Source organism: Tachypleus tridentatus, unplaced genomic scaffold, assembly GCF_004210375.1.
Source record: "Tachypleus tridentatus isolate NWPU-2018 unplaced genomic scaffold, ASM421037v1 Hic_cluster_1, whole genome shotgun sequence".
Classification (NCBI taxonomy): Eukaryota; Metazoa; Arthropoda; class Merostomata; order Xiphosura; family Limulidae; genus Tachypleus; species Tachypleus tridentatus.
The window spans coordinates 32351625-32369736 of NW_027467777.1; the positions used below are offsets into that span (position 1 = coordinate 32351625).

The 18112-nt window shown below is 37.7% G+C and overlaps 1 pseudogene across 1 annotated transcript in view; it reads left to right on the plus strand.

Moving 5' to 3' along the window:
- Positions 1-8987: 8987 nt before the first annotated feature.
- Positions 8988-18112, plus strand: part of LOC143241752 (putative 3',5'-cyclic phosphodiesterase pde-5) — a 55248-nt pseudogene continuing 46123 nt past the window's right edge. The window contains exon 1 of the transcript XR_013022266.1: positions 8988-9107. The product of XR_013022266.1 is annotated as a putative 3',5'-cyclic phosphodiesterase pde-5 (transcript). The remainder of the gene's footprint in view (positions 9108-18112) is intronic.

The following is an 18112-nucleotide window of genomic DNA, read 5'->3' on the forward strand; positions in this document are numbered from 1 at the left end:
TGCTCGCCATTTCAGCCGTGGGGGTGTTATAATGTTACGATCAATTCCACCTAGTAAAAGAGTAGCCCAAGAGTTGGCGGTGGGTGGTGATGACTAGCTGCCTTCCCTCTAGTATTGCACTGCTAAATTAGGGACGGCTAGCACAGATAACCCCGTGCAGCTTTGCACGAAATTCAAAACAAAGCATATGCTGATGTTGTTTCAAAGTTAATCACAAAGCTACAGAATGACCTATTTGTGCTGTACTTGCCAGGAGTATCGAAACCAGCATTCTAGCAATTTACCGCTGCGCCACTGGGGGTTAAAATATACTGATAAAACTGCGTTTGTTGCGTCAGTCAGTTTGTTACGTAATGTTGACATCTAACAGTCGATTCTACACCCCCCACCCCCCAAAAAAAATAAAAATAAAACAGAGCATTGATATTTGATAACAACTAATACATTTAGTATCAACCACTTCCTTGTTTACCTTTCATCTACTGTGGTCAAATGTTTGACCTGGGAATCTCATCTACCAATGGTCAGTCAGATAGTTTTAACTTCCTTATTCGGAACCAAACTGACCTCTTGGTATTAACAAATATACGAGACTCTCACTTACCAACCACTGTCGTAGGTACCAACATTCGAATACTGATTGTTTACGGAACCTGGAGCGTAATGATTGTCATCTAATCTATCGTTCTAGAGTTAACATTCCTACCTCTCGTCACCTCGTCCTACAGTTAACATTCCTACCTCTCGTCACTTCGTCCTACATTTAACCTTTCCACCTCTCGTCAACTCGTCCTACAGTAAACATTCACACCTCTCGTCACTTCGTCCTACAGTAACCATTCCCACTTCTCGTCACCTCGTCCTACAGTAAACATTCTCACCTCTCGTCACCTCGTTCTACAGTTAACATCTCACTTCTCGTCACCTCGTTCTACAGTTAACATTCCAACCTCTCGTCACTTTGTCCTACAGTAACCATTCCCACTTCTCGTCACCTCGTCCTACAGTAAACATTCCCACCTCTCGTCACCTCGTTCTACAGTTAACATTCCAACCTCTCGTCACTTTGTCCTACAGTAACCATTCCCACTTCTCGTCACCTCGTCCTACAGTAAACATTCCCACCTCTCGTCACCTAGTCCTGCGGTTAACATTCCACCTCTCGTCACTTTTGTCCTGCGGTAACTATTCCTTTAGCTTCTCGTCACCTCGTCCTACAGTAACCATTCCACTTCTCGTCACCTCGTCCTACAGTAAACATTCCCACCTCTCGTCACTTAGTCCTACAGTTAACATTTCCACCTCTCGTCACCTCGTTCTACAGTTAACATTCCAACCTCTCGTCACTTTGTCCTACAGTAACCATTCCCACTTCTCGTCACCTCGTCCTGCAGTAAAGCGTTCCCACCTCTCGTCACCTGGTCCTGCGGTTAACATTCCAACCTCTCGTCACTTTTTTGTCCTACGGTAACCATTTTCCACTTCTCGTCACTCGTCCTACGGTAAGCATTTCCCTTCTCGTCACTCGCCCTACGGTAACCATTTCCGTCCTCTCGTCACTCGTCCTAAGTTCAGCATTCACACCTCTTGTCACCAGTTTCACATCTTGACTTTTTTCCTCTCGTCACTTCGTCCTACAGTAACAATTCCCACTTCTCGTCACCTCGTTCTACAGTAAACATTCCCATCTCTTGTCACCTCGTCCGACAGTAAACATTCCCACCTCTCGTAACCTCGTCCTACACTTAACATTCACCTCTCGTCATCTCGTCCTACACTTAACATTCTCATCTCTCGTCACCTCGTTCTACAGTTAACATCCTCACTTCTCGTCACCTCGTTCTACACTTAACCTTCCCACCTCTCGTCACCAATTCCTACACTTAACCTTTCCACCTCTCGTCACTTCGTCCTATAGTAAACATTCCCAACTCTCGTCACCTCGTCCTACAGTTAACATTCCCACTTCTCGTCACCTCGTTCTACAGTTAACATTCCCACCTCTCGTTACCTCATCCTATAGTTAATCTTCCCACATCTCGTCACCTTGTCCTACACTTAACCTACACACCTCTCGTCACTTCGTCTTACACTTAACCTTTCCACCTCTCGTCACTTCGTCCTACAGTAACCATTCCCACTTCTCGTCACCTCGTCCTACAGTAAACATTCCCACCTCTTGTCACCTCGTTCTACAGTTAACATTCCCACTTCTCGTCACCTCGTCCTACAGTAACCATTCCATCCTCTCGTCACCTCGTCTTATAGTTAACATTCTCACTTCTCGTCACCTTGTCCTACAGTTAACATTCCACCTTCTTGTCACCTCGTCCTGCGGTAAAGCATTTCCACCTCTCGTCATTTCAGTCCTGCAGTAACAGTTCCCGTTTCTCGTCACCTCGTCCTACAGTAAACTTTTCCCACCTCTTGTCACCTCGTTCTGCAGTTAACATTTCCACTTCTCGTCACCTCGTCCTGCGGTAACCATTCCATCCTCTCGTCGCCTCGTCTTATGGTTAACATTCTCACTTCTCGTCACTCTTGTCCTGCGGTTAATATTCCACCTTCTTGTCACCTCATCCTGCAGTAAAGCGTTTCCCACCTCTCGTCGCTTTTGTCCTACGGTAACAGTTCCATTTCTCGTCACCTGGTCCTACAGTAAGCATTCCCACCTCTCGTCACCTCGTCCTGCGGTTAACATTTCTCGCTTCTCGTCACTTGTCCTACGGTTAACATTCCAGCTTCTCGTCACTCATCCTGCAGAAAACATTTTCCGCACCTCTTGTAATTCTCGTCCTACGGTAACCATTCCAGCTTCTCGTCACCTCGATCTGCAGTCAACGTTCTCGCACTCTCGTCACTTTCACATAAGCATAGCATTCTACCTCTCGTCAAAGCTGGTCCTACATTTAACCTTTTCCGCCTCTCGTCGGCTCGTCCTGCGGTAAATGTTCCTACCACTCTTGATAAAGCTGGGTCACTAACTTGGCAACCTTCTCGTCACGTTGTCCTATATGCTTGGCCTTTCCTCTCGTCGCACTCGTCCTGCAGGTCAGCATTTCCTAACTCTCGTCACTTTGTTTCTACTCTTAACGTTCCCCGGTTCTTGTCGCCTCGTCCTGCAGCCAGTATTCCGTATACTCTCGTCGCTGGGTCACTGCATTTGGCAGCACCAATTCTCGTCAGCTCTGTCCTGCTAGTAACATATTCCATAGCTCTCGTCACTCTCGTCCTGCAGTAAAGCAGTTCCCACCTCCGGTCCGCCTCGTCCTGCAGTAAACATTCCCACTCTCTTGTCACACAGTTCACCTGCGGTAACGCGTTCCACTCTTCTTGTTACCTCGTCCGATGGTAAAACGTTTTCCTACCTCTCGTGACCTGTTGTCTGCATGGCATTTAATATTCTCGTTCGTCATCATCGTCCTACACTTTAACGTTCTCGTCTCTCGTCACCTCGTTCTGCGGTTAACATCCTCGGCTTCTCGTCGCCTCGTTCTGCGGTTAACATTCCAGCCTCTCTCGTCACTTTTTTTACCTACCAGTAACCGTTTCCCACTTCTCGTCACCTCGTCTGCAGTAAATATTTTCCACCGCTTGTCACCTCGTCTGACAGTAAACATTCCCACCTCTCGTAACCTCGTCCTACATCGCTAATGTTCACTCTCTTCATCTCGTCCTACATGCGCATTTCTCATCTCTCGTCACCTTGTTCTGCGGTTAACATCTCTTCACTTCTCGTCACCTCGTTCTGCAGTTAACATTCCACCTCTCGTCACAGTTCCTGCCATGGCGGCAGAATTTCGTCACTTCGTCCTACAGTAAGCAGTTCCCGTTTCTCGTCACCTCGTTCTGCGGTTAACATTTCTCTTCTCGTCGTCACTCTTGTCCTGCGGTTAATATTCCAGCTTCTCGTCGCCTCGTCCTGCAGTGAAGCATTTCCCACTCTCGTCACTTTCATTCCCGCAGTAACCATTCTGCTTCTCGTCACCTGGTCCTACGGTTAATATTCACACCTCTCGTCACCTCGTTCTGCAGTTAGCATTCCACTTTTCGTCCGTCTCATCCACATAGTTAACATTTCCACATCTCGTCACCTCGTCCTACACTTAACCTTCACACCTCTCGTCACCTCATTTTATAGTTAATCTTCCCACATCTCGTCACCTTGTCCTACACTTAACCTACAGACCTCTCGTCACCGTCCTCCACACTTGCCTTTTCCACCTCTCGTCGCTTCGTCCTGCAAGTAACCATTCCCACTTCTCGTCACTGGTCCTGCAGTAAACGTTCCACTCTTGTCATCTGTTCTACGGTTAATATTCCCGCTTCGTCAGTCATCTCGTCCTGCAGTAACCATTCCAGCTTCTCGTCACTTCTGTCCGCAGGTAACCATTCCCTAATTCTTTCGTCACCTAGTCCTACAGTAAACATTCCCACTTCTTGTCATCTCGTTCTACAGTTAACATTCCAACTTCTCGTCACCTCATCCTACAGTAAACATTCCCACCTCTTGTCATCTCGTCCTACAGTAACCATTCCCACTTCTCGTCACCTCGATCTACAGTCAACATTCTCACCTCTCGTCTCTTCGTCCGACAGTTAACATTCACACCTCTCGTCACCTCGTTCTACAGTTAACATTCCCACCTCTCGTCACCTCATCCTATAGTTAACATTCCCACATCTCGTCACCTCGTCCTACACTTAACCTTCACACCTCTCGTCATCTCGTTCTACAGTTAACATTCCCACCTCTCGTCACCTCATTTTATAGTTAATCTTCCTACATCTCGTCACCTTGTCCTACACTTAACCTACAGACCTCTCGTCCTTTGGTTTTGCACTTGGCCTTTTTTTGCTCTCGTCAGCTTGTCCTGCAGTGACCATTTCCTACTTCTCGTCACCTAGTCCTACAGTAAACATTCCCACTTCTTGTCATCTCGTTCTACAGTTAACATTCCCACTTCTCGTCATCTCGTCCTACAGTAACCATTCCATCCTCTCGTCACCTCGTCCTAAAGTTAACATTTCACCTCTCGTCACAGTTCACTACACTTTAACTTTTTTTCTAAATTCGCACTTGTCCGCAGTAACAGTTCCCATTTTCTCGTCACCTCGTCCTGCAGTAAACATTCCCACCTCTCGTCGCGCTTGTTCTGCGGTTAACATTTCCAGCTTCTCGTCACCTCGTCCTGCAGTGAATATTTCCCGCTTTCTCGTCGCTTTGTCCTGCAGCAACGCTCCGCTCTCGTCGTCACTCGTCACTGCGGTCAGGCATTTCCCGCACTCTCGTAATCTTGTCTCTACATCTCTACGCAGCTCGTTCTTTTGTCACTTGTTCCGCGCATGGCTTTTCGCCTCTCGTCTTTTCCTCGTCTTGTCCTGCGGTCAATATTTCACGCCTCTCGTAAGCTGGTCTTATATTTGGCAGCTCCGCCTCTCGTCACCTCGTCCTGCGCTTTAACTTTTTTCCACTCTCGTCATCGCACTCGTCCTGCGGTCAGCATTTCCACTCTCGTCGCTTTGTCCTATACTTTAACGTTTCCACGTCTCGTCACTCGTCCTACACTTAACCTTTTCGCATCTCGTCACCTCGTCCTACAGTCAACATTCCCAACTCTCGTCAATTCGTCCTACAGTAAACATTCCCACTTCTAGTCACCTCGTCCTACACTTAACATTCCCACTTCTCGTCACTTCGTCCTACAGTAAACATTCCATCCTCTTGTCACCTCGTCCTAAAGTTAACATTCCCACCTCTCGTCACTAATTCCTACAGTTAACATCCCACCTCTCGTCACCTCGTCCTACAGTTAACATCCCACCTCTCGTCACCTCGTCCTACAGTTAACATCCCTCCTCTCGTCACCTCCTCCTATAGTTAACCTTGTCACAGTATATACCAAACTAGCCGTTTTTACGTATATATTTTTCTCTACAAGTGGGTTTTCTCGTCATCACTGATTATTATTTCTTCCCACAGTATGTTGTTATTGACGACTTCGTCATTAAAATTTTCGTCCTCTAAGGAAGATCTTTCCATCCTCTGATAGCATTCTTCATACTTTTTCCAGGGTTACTGATGAAGGGGTGGAATCAGTGTGATGAACCAAATGGTTCATTGGATTTCCTACTCATGGAAATTTCATAATAGTTCACTTGTACAGTTATGTAAAAAAGTTAGGACACCCTATAAAAGCCTGTGTATTTTTGTAACATGTTTGGATATATAGATATTTAATCTCAATTTTAACAATACTGAGAGATTTTAGGAATATTATATTATAGGAATAAAACGTTTTTTTTTCAATCGATCACAAGTTTTATCAAATAAACAGCACGTTACGATAAACCCAATATTTTAAAATGATCATAATAATGTAGAAACGTAACTACTCAACACTTTATCAAACGAGTAAATTCGCTCCAGGAAATATTTGGTATTCTGATGTCATGCCCCAAACAATCCTGAGCAGTGTTCCCTTACGTGTAGTGAAGGACAGGATAAGAACACCGTTTGCCCCCAGTTATCACTCCTTCTCCGTGAAAATATTGTCATTTATCTCGGATTATTTTAGCTTCTGTTAACAAGTTAATAAACAAATGAGTTGGAAACTAACAAAGATTTGAAAGGTCAAATAAATGTCTGATATCAAAGAAAATGGACAAAGGATCTGGAATCAATTTGACCACATACCTAGATGAAACATCTATCATTCAGTGTGACCACACTTCTGCCAAATACAATAGCTCCTGTCCCCGGTCTATTCTTCTTGGATGAGAGATTTCCTATTGAGGAAGTTTGTTAAAGTGAAGACTCAGATATCAGCCAATAATGTGTAAGTCTGGCGCAATGGACAATTGAGGAAGTAAGTAACTGGACACTATGAGATTTACATGACATTGTTCTTATACATTAAGGTCACAGGTGACCAGACAATATTGCGTTCTTGGGTAGAAATGCGTCTGGTAGTGTTAACTAAGTACTCCAATTGTCGTAATGAATCACATTTCACAATATCCTGTAATTACTGGACCTGGTCCTAATATAGTGTCGATTCGCGTGAATGTGTTATAACACTGATGGTCAGATCTCAGTATCCAAAGAATTATATTACCCGCTTTCTGTTCTAGCCCAGATAACCCTTATCTAGCTTTGCGCAAGGCCCTGGGGCAGTTGGATATCAATGTAATGTGTTTTAAGTTGTATTTAATGTTATTAAAACTACTTTAATTGGCTTTGCTGTTGTAGTTTTTGTAAGTTTGTTTTGATCTAACTTTTTTGTTCTTATCGTTGTTTAATAACAAAACTAATTTGCTGATCATCTTGGATACCGATATTAAACTGTTTGCTTAGCGATGAACTAATGATTTATATGAACACTAATATGTTGCGTGTAGTTCTCTGCTGACTAGGTTCTAGTTCGTGTCTAGGCTGATTTATAATTTTTCTTCATCAGGACACTGTTATCGCGGCATCGTATAATTTCTATGGATAAAACAGCGTGTTGCTCAACATTAAACATTTTATTTATATATACAACGCTAAAGGCAACACAGATCTGCGAATGTTTGTTTTTGAATTTCGCGCAAAGCTACACGAGGGGTATCTGCGCTAGCCGTCCCTAATTTAGCAGTGTAAGACTAGAGGGAAGGCAGCTAGTCATCACAACCCACCGCCAACTCTTGGGCTACTCTTTTACCAACGAATAGTGGGACTGACGGTCACATTATAACGCCCCCACGGCCTAAAGAGCGAGCATGTTCAGTGTGACAGAGATTCATCTGCGAATGTAAACTTCGTCAAAGTTGTTTCAGTTTAATAACGCTTTTCCATAATTCAGGTTTTGAAAATAATATTTCCTTTCTTCTATCACGTAAGGACTTTTTTTATATAAATCGGAAAGGAAAACTCCAACTTAGGTCAAATTTGCCACAAGTTTACACAACCTCTTGTTTCCATGACGACGAATAAATATTATTGAAAAGAATAAAATAATGCCACAGTGCACATACAAACAAATACTATCCAGAAATGACACGTCATGTGGCCTGTTAACCGTATATGTACTAGCGATGTGTTTCTTGTGGGTAATAGAACGATCGACATTTCAAGCATAACAAAATGTGACCAGATTTCAATGAAAATGATTCATTTATATAAAAGTAGATACTGTTCAGGAATTATTGTGGGACACGTAAATATTGATTATTAATACCCCACATGAGTCTAAAAATTATAGTCTTAAACCGAGAGAGCTGCCATTTTGTTGTTACATATTTTATTGTTGACTGAATTAATACGTCATGCGGAACACAGAATCTATTTGAATATAAGATAATATTACACGCTTGAAACATTTCTAGCTTCGATAATTTTTGGTGAGGGATAGTGGGGGGAGGGGCTTAATGTAACCATAGAAACACTCGTGCAAAAACACCGTAATCATGGAAACACACAACACTGCTCACCGACTAGTTTACACAACACTGCACACCGACTAGCCTGATGTGTACTGCATTTTCTTCTTGGTTCACATGGTTGAATTTCACACGTTACAGCCACGTTTGGGAGGGTCTGTTTAAACGTCATTTAAGTTTTCATAAAACTGTTCGGAGTTACCAGGGCAACTTTAAAATTTACGTTTGTTTTATGTTATTTCTGTTGTAGTCAATTATATGTTGGGATGCATTAATAAAACGATTGTCAACAACCAGAGTATTCACTAAAATACAAGGTGCTAACTCTGAGAGAACCAGAGTTTTTCGGAGTGTCGTATCTACTTAGTGCGAACATTTAGTACTTCTTAAAACTAGACATCAGACTGTCGTAACTACTTTGTTCGAACATTTAGTGTTTTTAATAACTAGACATCAGACTGTCGTAGTTACTTAGTGCGAACACTTTGTTTTTCTTTGAACTAGACATCAGACTGTCATATCTACACAATGGGAACATTTAGTGCCTCTAAGAACAAGACATGATAATGTCGTATCTTCTTAGTGCATCTAAGAACCAGACCCCAGACTGTCGTATCTACTTCGAGCGAACATTTATTGCTTCTAAGAACAAGACATCAGACTTTCATATTTACTATGTGGAAATAGTTAGTGCTTCTACGAACTAGACATCAAACTGTCATATCAACTTAGAGCGAACACTTAGTGCTTCTGAGAACTGTACATCAGACTGTCGAACTACATAGTGCAAACATTTAGTGCTTCTAATATCTAGACATCAGACTGTCGTATCTACTAAGTGCTCACATTTAGGAAGGTCAAAACGTTGTTCTGTGTTTATTAGTAAAAGTGTTATTACCTATAGCAGCCGTTCTGAGATACATTTTTATTTGAAGTGAGTTTTTTGTTGTCAAGGCAGACATTTCATTCTACTGACGTTCAGTTGGTAGATTCTGGATTTTTAATTTTTTTCATAATTTAAAAACTACTATATTTTTAATAAAATTATTACTGTATGTTAATATAACGTTCTTCAGGAAGAATGAATTTTAATGGAGAAATTTTAAAATGATTTGAATAAGTGGATCAAAACAGGATACGTTCAAAATATATATGAATTGAAAATAGAGATATGTTTTTGAAATGCTGTTGAGAAAGGTTATGTGATTGGTTAGATATAATTGTAAGTTTGAATTTGTGGTAGAGACGTTATGTGATTGGTTACATAAAAGTTGTGTTTTAAATGATGATGAAAACATTTTGTTATTGGTTAGACAGAAAGATGTTTTTGATATGATGGTGAGAAAAGTTATGTGATTGGTTATATAGAATGATAAGTTTCAAATGACAGTGTGAAACTTTATATGATTGGTTAGAGAGAAAGATATGTTTGAATTGGTGGTGAGAGACATTATATACTTGGATGACAGGGTAAGTTTGAAATTACAGTGAGAAACGTTATATGGTTGGTTAAACAGAAAGATACATTTGGAATGATTGTAAGACAGGCTATGTTATTGGCTAGACAGAATAATAAATCTGAAATGGTAGTAAGAGACGTTTTGTGATTGGTTAGACAAATTGATATGTTTGAAATGGTAGTGAGAGACGTCATGTGATTGGCTTGACAGAATGACTAGTTTAAAATATTGACAAGAGTCGTTATGTGATTGGCTAACAGAAACACAATTATTTTAACAGCGTGAACTTTTGTTGAAAATTCTGTAGTTAAATAAAGAAACTAAAGATCAGTATATTAAAGATATACTCATTTTAATTTATGTTCGTAATTAGTTGTGAAGGAACTCGAAATAAACGAACTGTTACTGAAGACAAACAAACGAGGTAAATAGTTAAAAATCTCAAATTTAATTAATTAAATGTGTTACCAAATCAAAGAACCTCTTTTAAATGACCAGTGGCTCAGTGGAAGGACTTCTAACGCTACAATTCAGGTTTCGATACCTGATATGAGCAAAGCACAAATAGCTCATTATTTGAAATTATGCTTAACAAGAACAAATTAATTTCAGTTTTTTTATTCTTTCAAAACCGAACTTCAACTAGCAAACATAAACTGATAAACTGGGTTTAATTATAAACACTCATGTGTTTCGAACCTTGTTTTAATCATTATAAGCTACTTGAATTATAAAAACATCCTTAGAAACCTTAAAGATTAGCCTAAAATGTCATTATATCACGAATAATGTAAAAAAAAAACACTTATTCACTGAAGTGCGTTTATTTTTTTAAATATGAAATATTCTCTATTTTATTGGATATTTTGAAGGAGTCATTTGCTTCTATTAATCGTTCAGAAAAAACAGAAAAAAAACACATTGAGATACCTTTGTCACATAACTCGTTTTATCACATGTTTTCTGCTCTGAGGCTTTACGTAACAGATGCTTGTAAATCATCAATTTTAGATCGAGATATTTCTTACAAAATCGAGTATTTGTTTTGAATAAGTGGAAAAAGTTACTTTGAAAAACACCAGAGGTCGTGCTTGGTTAACCTGTTGCTTCTCTTAGTCATAGACCTGGTATGACGTGGTATTTAAGGCACTAACTAGACTTGCAACTGAGGGTCGCCGATCTGAATCCCCATCAATAAACATGTTCATTGGTTTACAGCTATAAAGTCATTACAATGTTCGATCAATTCCACCATTTGTTAGTAAAGTGTAGTGTAAATTAAGGTTATCTGGGGTAAAGAACTCTTGAGTGGCTTTGCGCGAAATTCAAAACAAACCAAACTCATAATCATTGTCGTTCCTTCCGAGCTGGTCAGCGGTGAGCTTGTGAAATGTTAAAATTCGGGGATCGATTCCCAATGGTGAACATAGCGCAAACCTGAACATGTACAAATACCAAGGAACATTTCACTAGTAAAATGACCAAAACTCCACATGTAACTACCTTGAACAAACTTTCGTAAAATGACCAAATTATCATATTTTGTGATTATACCTGGAACAAACATTAGTCCGTGCGAACCAAACCTCCATAAAATGTGATTATACCATGGAACAAACATTAGTAAAATGACCAAACCTCAGGCTAACGTGTGATTATACCTGGAACAAACATTAGTAAAATGACCAAACCGCATAACATGTGATTATATTTACAAAAAACATAAGTAAAATAACCAAACCTCATAACGTGTGATTATACCTGGAACAAACTTTAGTAAAATGACCAAACCTCATAACATGTGATTATACCTGGAACAAACTTTAGTAAAATGACCAAACCTCATAACATGTGATTATACCTGGAACAAACATTAGTAAAATGACCAAACCTCATAACATGTGATTATACCTGGAACAAACATAAGTAAAATGACCAAACCTCATAACATGTGATTATACCTGGAACAAACATTAGTAAAATGACCAAACCTCATAACATGTGATTATACCTGGAACAAACTTTAGTAAAATGACCAAACCTCATAACATGTGATTATACCTGGAACAAACATTAGTAAAATGACCAAACCTCATAACATGTGATTATACCTGGAACAAACATTAGTAAAATGACCAAACCTCATAACATGTGATTATACCTGGAACAAACTTTAGTAAAATGACCAAACCTCATAACATGTGATTATACCTGGAACAAACTTTAGTAAAATGACCAAACCTCATAACATGTGATTATACCTGGAACAAACATTAGTAAAATGACCAAACCTCATAACATGTGATTATACCTGGAACAAACATTAGTAAAATGACCAAACCTCATAACATGTGATTATACCTGGAACAAACATTAGTAAAATGACCAAACCTCATAACATGTGATTATACCTAAAATAAACTTTAGTAAAATCACCAAACCTCATAACATGTGATTATACCCAGAACAAACATTAGAAAAATTACCAAACCTCATAACATGTGATTATACCTGGAAGAAACTTTAGTAAAATGACCAAACCTCATAACATGTGATTATACCTGGAACAAACATTAGTAAAATGACCAAACCTCATAACATGTGATTATACCTGGAACAAACATTAGTAAAATGACCAAACCTCATAACATGTGATTATACCTGGAACAAACATTAGTAAAATGACCAAACCTCATAACATGTGATTATACCTGGAACAAACTTTAGTAAAATGACCAAACCTCATAACATGTGATTATACCTGGAACAAACATTAGTAAAATGACCAAACCTCATAACATGTGATTATACCTGGAACAAACATTAGTAAAATGACCAAACCTCATAACATGTGATTATACCTGGAACAAACATTAGTAAAATGACCAAACCTCATAACATGTGATTATACCTGGAACAAACATTAGTAAAATGACCAAACCTCATAACATGTGATTATACCTGGAACAAACATTAGTAAAATGACCAAACCTCATCACATGTGATTATACCTGGAACAAACATTAGTAAAATGACCAAACCTCATAACATGTGATTATACCTGGAACAAACATTAGTAAAATGACCAAACCTCATAACATGTGATTATACTTGGAACAAACTTTATTAAAATGACCAAGACCAAACCTCATAACATGTGATTATACCTGGAACAAACATTAGTAAAATGACCAAACCTCATAACATGTGATTATACCTGGAACAAACTTTAGTAAAATGACCAAACCTCATAACATGTGATTATACCTGGAACAAACATTAGTAAAATGACCAAACCTCATAACATGTGATTATACCTGGAACAAACATTAGTAAAATGACCAAACCTCATAACATGTGATTATACCTGGAACAAACATTAGTAAAATGACCAAACCTCATAACATGTGATTATACCTGGAACAAACATTAGTAAAATGACCAAACCTCATAACATGTGATTATACCTGGAACAAACATTAGTAAAATGACCAAACCTCATAACATGTGATTATACCTGGAACAAACTTTAGTAAAATGACCAAACCTCATAACATGTGATTATACCTGGAACAAACATTAGTAAAATGACCAAACCTCATAACATGTGATTATACCTGGAACAAACATTAGTAAAATGACCAAACCTCATAACATGTGATTATACCTGGAACAAACATTAGTAAAATGACCAAACCTCATAACATGTGATTATAACTGGAACAAACATTAGTAAAATGACCAAACCTCATAACGTGTGATTATACCTGGAACAAACATTAATGAAAGGACCAAACCTCATAACGTGTGATTATACTTGGAACAAACTGTAGTAAAATGACCAAGACCAAACCTCATAACATGTGATTATACCCGGAACAAACATTAGAAAAATTACCAAACCTCATAACATGTGATTATACCTGGAACAAACTTTAGTAAAGTGACCAAACCTCATCACATGTGATTATACCTGGAACAAACATTAGTAAAATGACCAAACCTCATACATGTGATTATACCTGGAACAAACATTAGTAAAATGACCAAACCTCACCACATATGATTATACCTGGAACAAACATTAGTAAAATGACCAAACCTCATAACATGTGATTATACCTGGAACAATGATTATTAAAATGACCAAACCTCATAACGTGATTATACCTGGAACAAACATTTGTAAAATGACCAAACCTCATAACATGTGATTATACCTGGAACAAACATTAGTAAAATGACCAAACCTCATAACATGTGATTATACCTGGAACAAACTTTAGTAAAATGACCAAACCTCATAACATGTGATTATACCTGGAACAAACTTTAGTAAAATGACCAAACCTCATAATGTGTGATTATACCTGGAATAAACATTAGTAAAATGACCAAACCTTATAACATGTGATTATACCTGGAACAAACATTAGTAAAATGAAGAAACCTCATAACATGTGATTATACCTGGAACAAACATTAGTGAAATGACCAAACTCATAACATGTGGTTATAACTGGAACAAACATTAGTAAAATGACCAAACCTCATAACGTGTGATTATACCTGGAACAAACATTAATGAAAGGACCAAACCTCATAACGTGTGATTATACTTGGAACAAACTGTAGTAAAATGACCAAGACCAAACCTCATAACATGTGATTATACCCGGAACAAACATTAGAAAAATTACCAAACCTCATAACATGTGATTATACCTGGAACAAACTTTAGTAAAGTGACCAAACCTCATCACATGTGATTATACCTGGAACAAACATTAGTAAAATGACCAAACCTCATACATGTGATTATACCTGGAACAAACATTAGTAAAATGACCAAACCTCACCACATATGATTATACCTGGAACAAACATTAGTAAAATGACCAAACCTCATAACATGTGATTATACCTGGAACAAACATTAGTAAAATGACCAAACCTCATAACATGTGATTATACCTGGAACAAACACTTGTAAAATGACCAAACCTCATAACATGTGATTATACCTGGAACAAACATTAGTAAAATGACCAAACCTCATAACATGTGATTATACCTGGAACAAACATTAGTAAAATGACCAAACCTCATAACATGTGATTATACCTGGAACAAACATTAGTAAAATGACCAAACCTCATAACATGTGATTATACCTGGAATAAACATTAGTAAAATGACCAAACCTCATAACATGTGATTATACCTGGAACAAACATTAGTAAAATGACCAAACCTCATAACATGTGATTATACCTGGAACAAACATTAGTGAAATGACCAAACCTCATAACATGTGATTATACCTGGAACAAACATTAGTAAAATGACCAAACCTCATAACGTGTGATTATACCTGGAACAAACATTAATAAAAGGACCAAACTTCATAACATGTGATTATACCTGGAACAAACATTAGTAAAATGCCAAGACCAAACCTCATAACATGTGATTATACCTGGAACAAACATTAGTAAAATGACCAAACCTCATAACATGTGATTATACCTGGAACAAACATTAGTAAAATGACCAAACCTCATAACATGTGATTATACCTGGAACAAACATTAGTAAAATGACCAAACCTCATAACATGTGATTATACCTGGAACAAACATTAGTAAAATGACCAAACCTCATAACATGTGATTATACCTGGAACAAACATTAGTAAAATGACCAAACCTCATAACATGTGATTATACCTGGAACAAACATTAGTAAAATGACCAAACCTCATAACATGTGATTATACCTGGAACAAACATTAGTAAAATGACCAAACCTCATAACATGTGATTATACCTGGAACAAACATTAGTAAAATGACCAAACCTCATAACATGTGATTATACCTGGAACAAACATTAGTAAAATGACCAAACCTCATAACATGTGATTATACCTGGAACAAACATTAGTAAAATGACCAAACCTCATAACATGTGATTATACCTTGGAACATGGATTAACAAACATTAGTAAAAATGACCAAACCTCATAACATGTGATTATACCTGGAACAAACATTAGTAAAATGACCAAACCTCATAACATGTGATTATACCTGGAACAAACATTAGTAAAATGACCAAACCTCATAACATGTGATTATACCTGGAACAAACATTAGTAAAATGACCAAACCTCACCACATGTGATTATACCTGGAACAAACATTAGTAAAATGACCAAACCTCATAACATGTGATTATACCTGGAACAAACATTAGTAAAATGACCAAACCTCATAACATGTGATTATACCTGGAACAAACATTAGTAAAATGACCAAACCTCATAACATGTGATTATACCTGGAACAAACATTAGTAAAATGACCAAACCTCATAACATGTGATTATACCTGGAACAAACTTTAGTAAAATGACCAAACCTCATAACATGTGATTATACCTGGAACAAACATTAGTAAAATGACCAAACCTCATAACATGTGATTATACCTGGAACAAACATTAGTAAAATGACCAAACCTCATAACATGTGATTATACCTGGAACAAACATTAGTAAAATGACCAAACCTCATAACATGTGATTATACCTGGAACAAACATTAGTAAAATGACCAAACCTCATAACATGTGATTATACCTGGAACAAACATTAGTAAAATGACCAAACCTCATAACATGTGATTATACCTGGAACAAACATTAGTAAAATGACCAAACCTCATAACATGTGATTATACCTGGAACAAACATTAGTAAAATGACCAAACCTCATAACATGTGATTATACCTGGAACAAACATTAGTAAAATGACCAAACCTCATAACATGTGATTATACCTGGAACAAACATTAGTAAAATGACCAAACCTCATAACATGTGATTATACCTGGAACAAACATTAGTAAAATGACCAAACCTCATAACATGTGATTATACCTGGAACAAACATTAGTAAAATGACCAAACCTCATAACATGTGATTATACCTGGAACAAACATTAGTAAAATGACCAAACCTCATAACATGTGATTATACCTGGAACAAACATTAGTAAAATGACCAAACCTCATAACATGTGATTATACCTGGAACAAACATTAGTAAAATGACCAAACCTCATAACATGTGATTATACCTGGAACAAACATTAGTAAAATGACCAAACCTCATAACATGTGATTATACCTGGAACAAACATTAGTAAAATGACCAAACCTCATAACATGTGATTATACCTGGAACAAAGATTAGTAAAATAACTAAACCTCATAACATGCGATTATACCTGGGACAAACTTTAGTAAAATGACCAAGACCAAACCTCATAACATGTGATTATACCTGGAACAAACATTAGTAAAATGACCAAACCTCATAACATGTGATTATACCTGGAACAAACATTAGTAAAATGACCAAACCTCATAACATGTGATTATACCTGGAACAAACATTAGTAAAATGACCAAACCTCATAACATGTGATTATACCTGGAACAAACATTAGTAAAATGACCAAACCTCATAACATGTGATTATACCTGGAACAAACATTAGTAAAATGACCAAACCTCATAACATGTGATTATACCTGGAACAAACATTAGTAAAATGACCAAACCTCATAACATGTGATTATACCTGGAACAAACATTAGTAAAATGACCAAACCTCATAACATGTGATTATACCTGGAACAAACTTTAGTAAAATGACCAAACCTCATAACATGTGATTATACCTGGAACAAACATTAGTAAAATGACCAAACCTCATAACATGTGATTATACCTGGAACAAACTTTAGTAAAATGACCAAACCTCATAACATGTGATTATACCTGGAACAAACATTAGTGAAATGACCAAACTCATAACATGTGGTTATAACTGGAACAAACATTAGTAAAATGACCAAACCTCATAACATGTGATTATACCTGGAACAAACATTAATAAAAGGACCAAACCTCATAACGTGTGATTATACTTGGAACAAACTGTAGTAAAATGACCAAGACCAAACCTCATAACATGTGATTATACCTGGAACAAACATTAGTAAAATGACCAAACCTCATAACATGTGATTATACCTGGAACAAACTTTAGTAAAATGACCAAACCTCATAACATGTGATTATACCTGGAACAAACATTAGTAAAATGACCAAACCTCATAACATGTGATTATACCTGGAACAAACATTAGTAAAATGACCAAA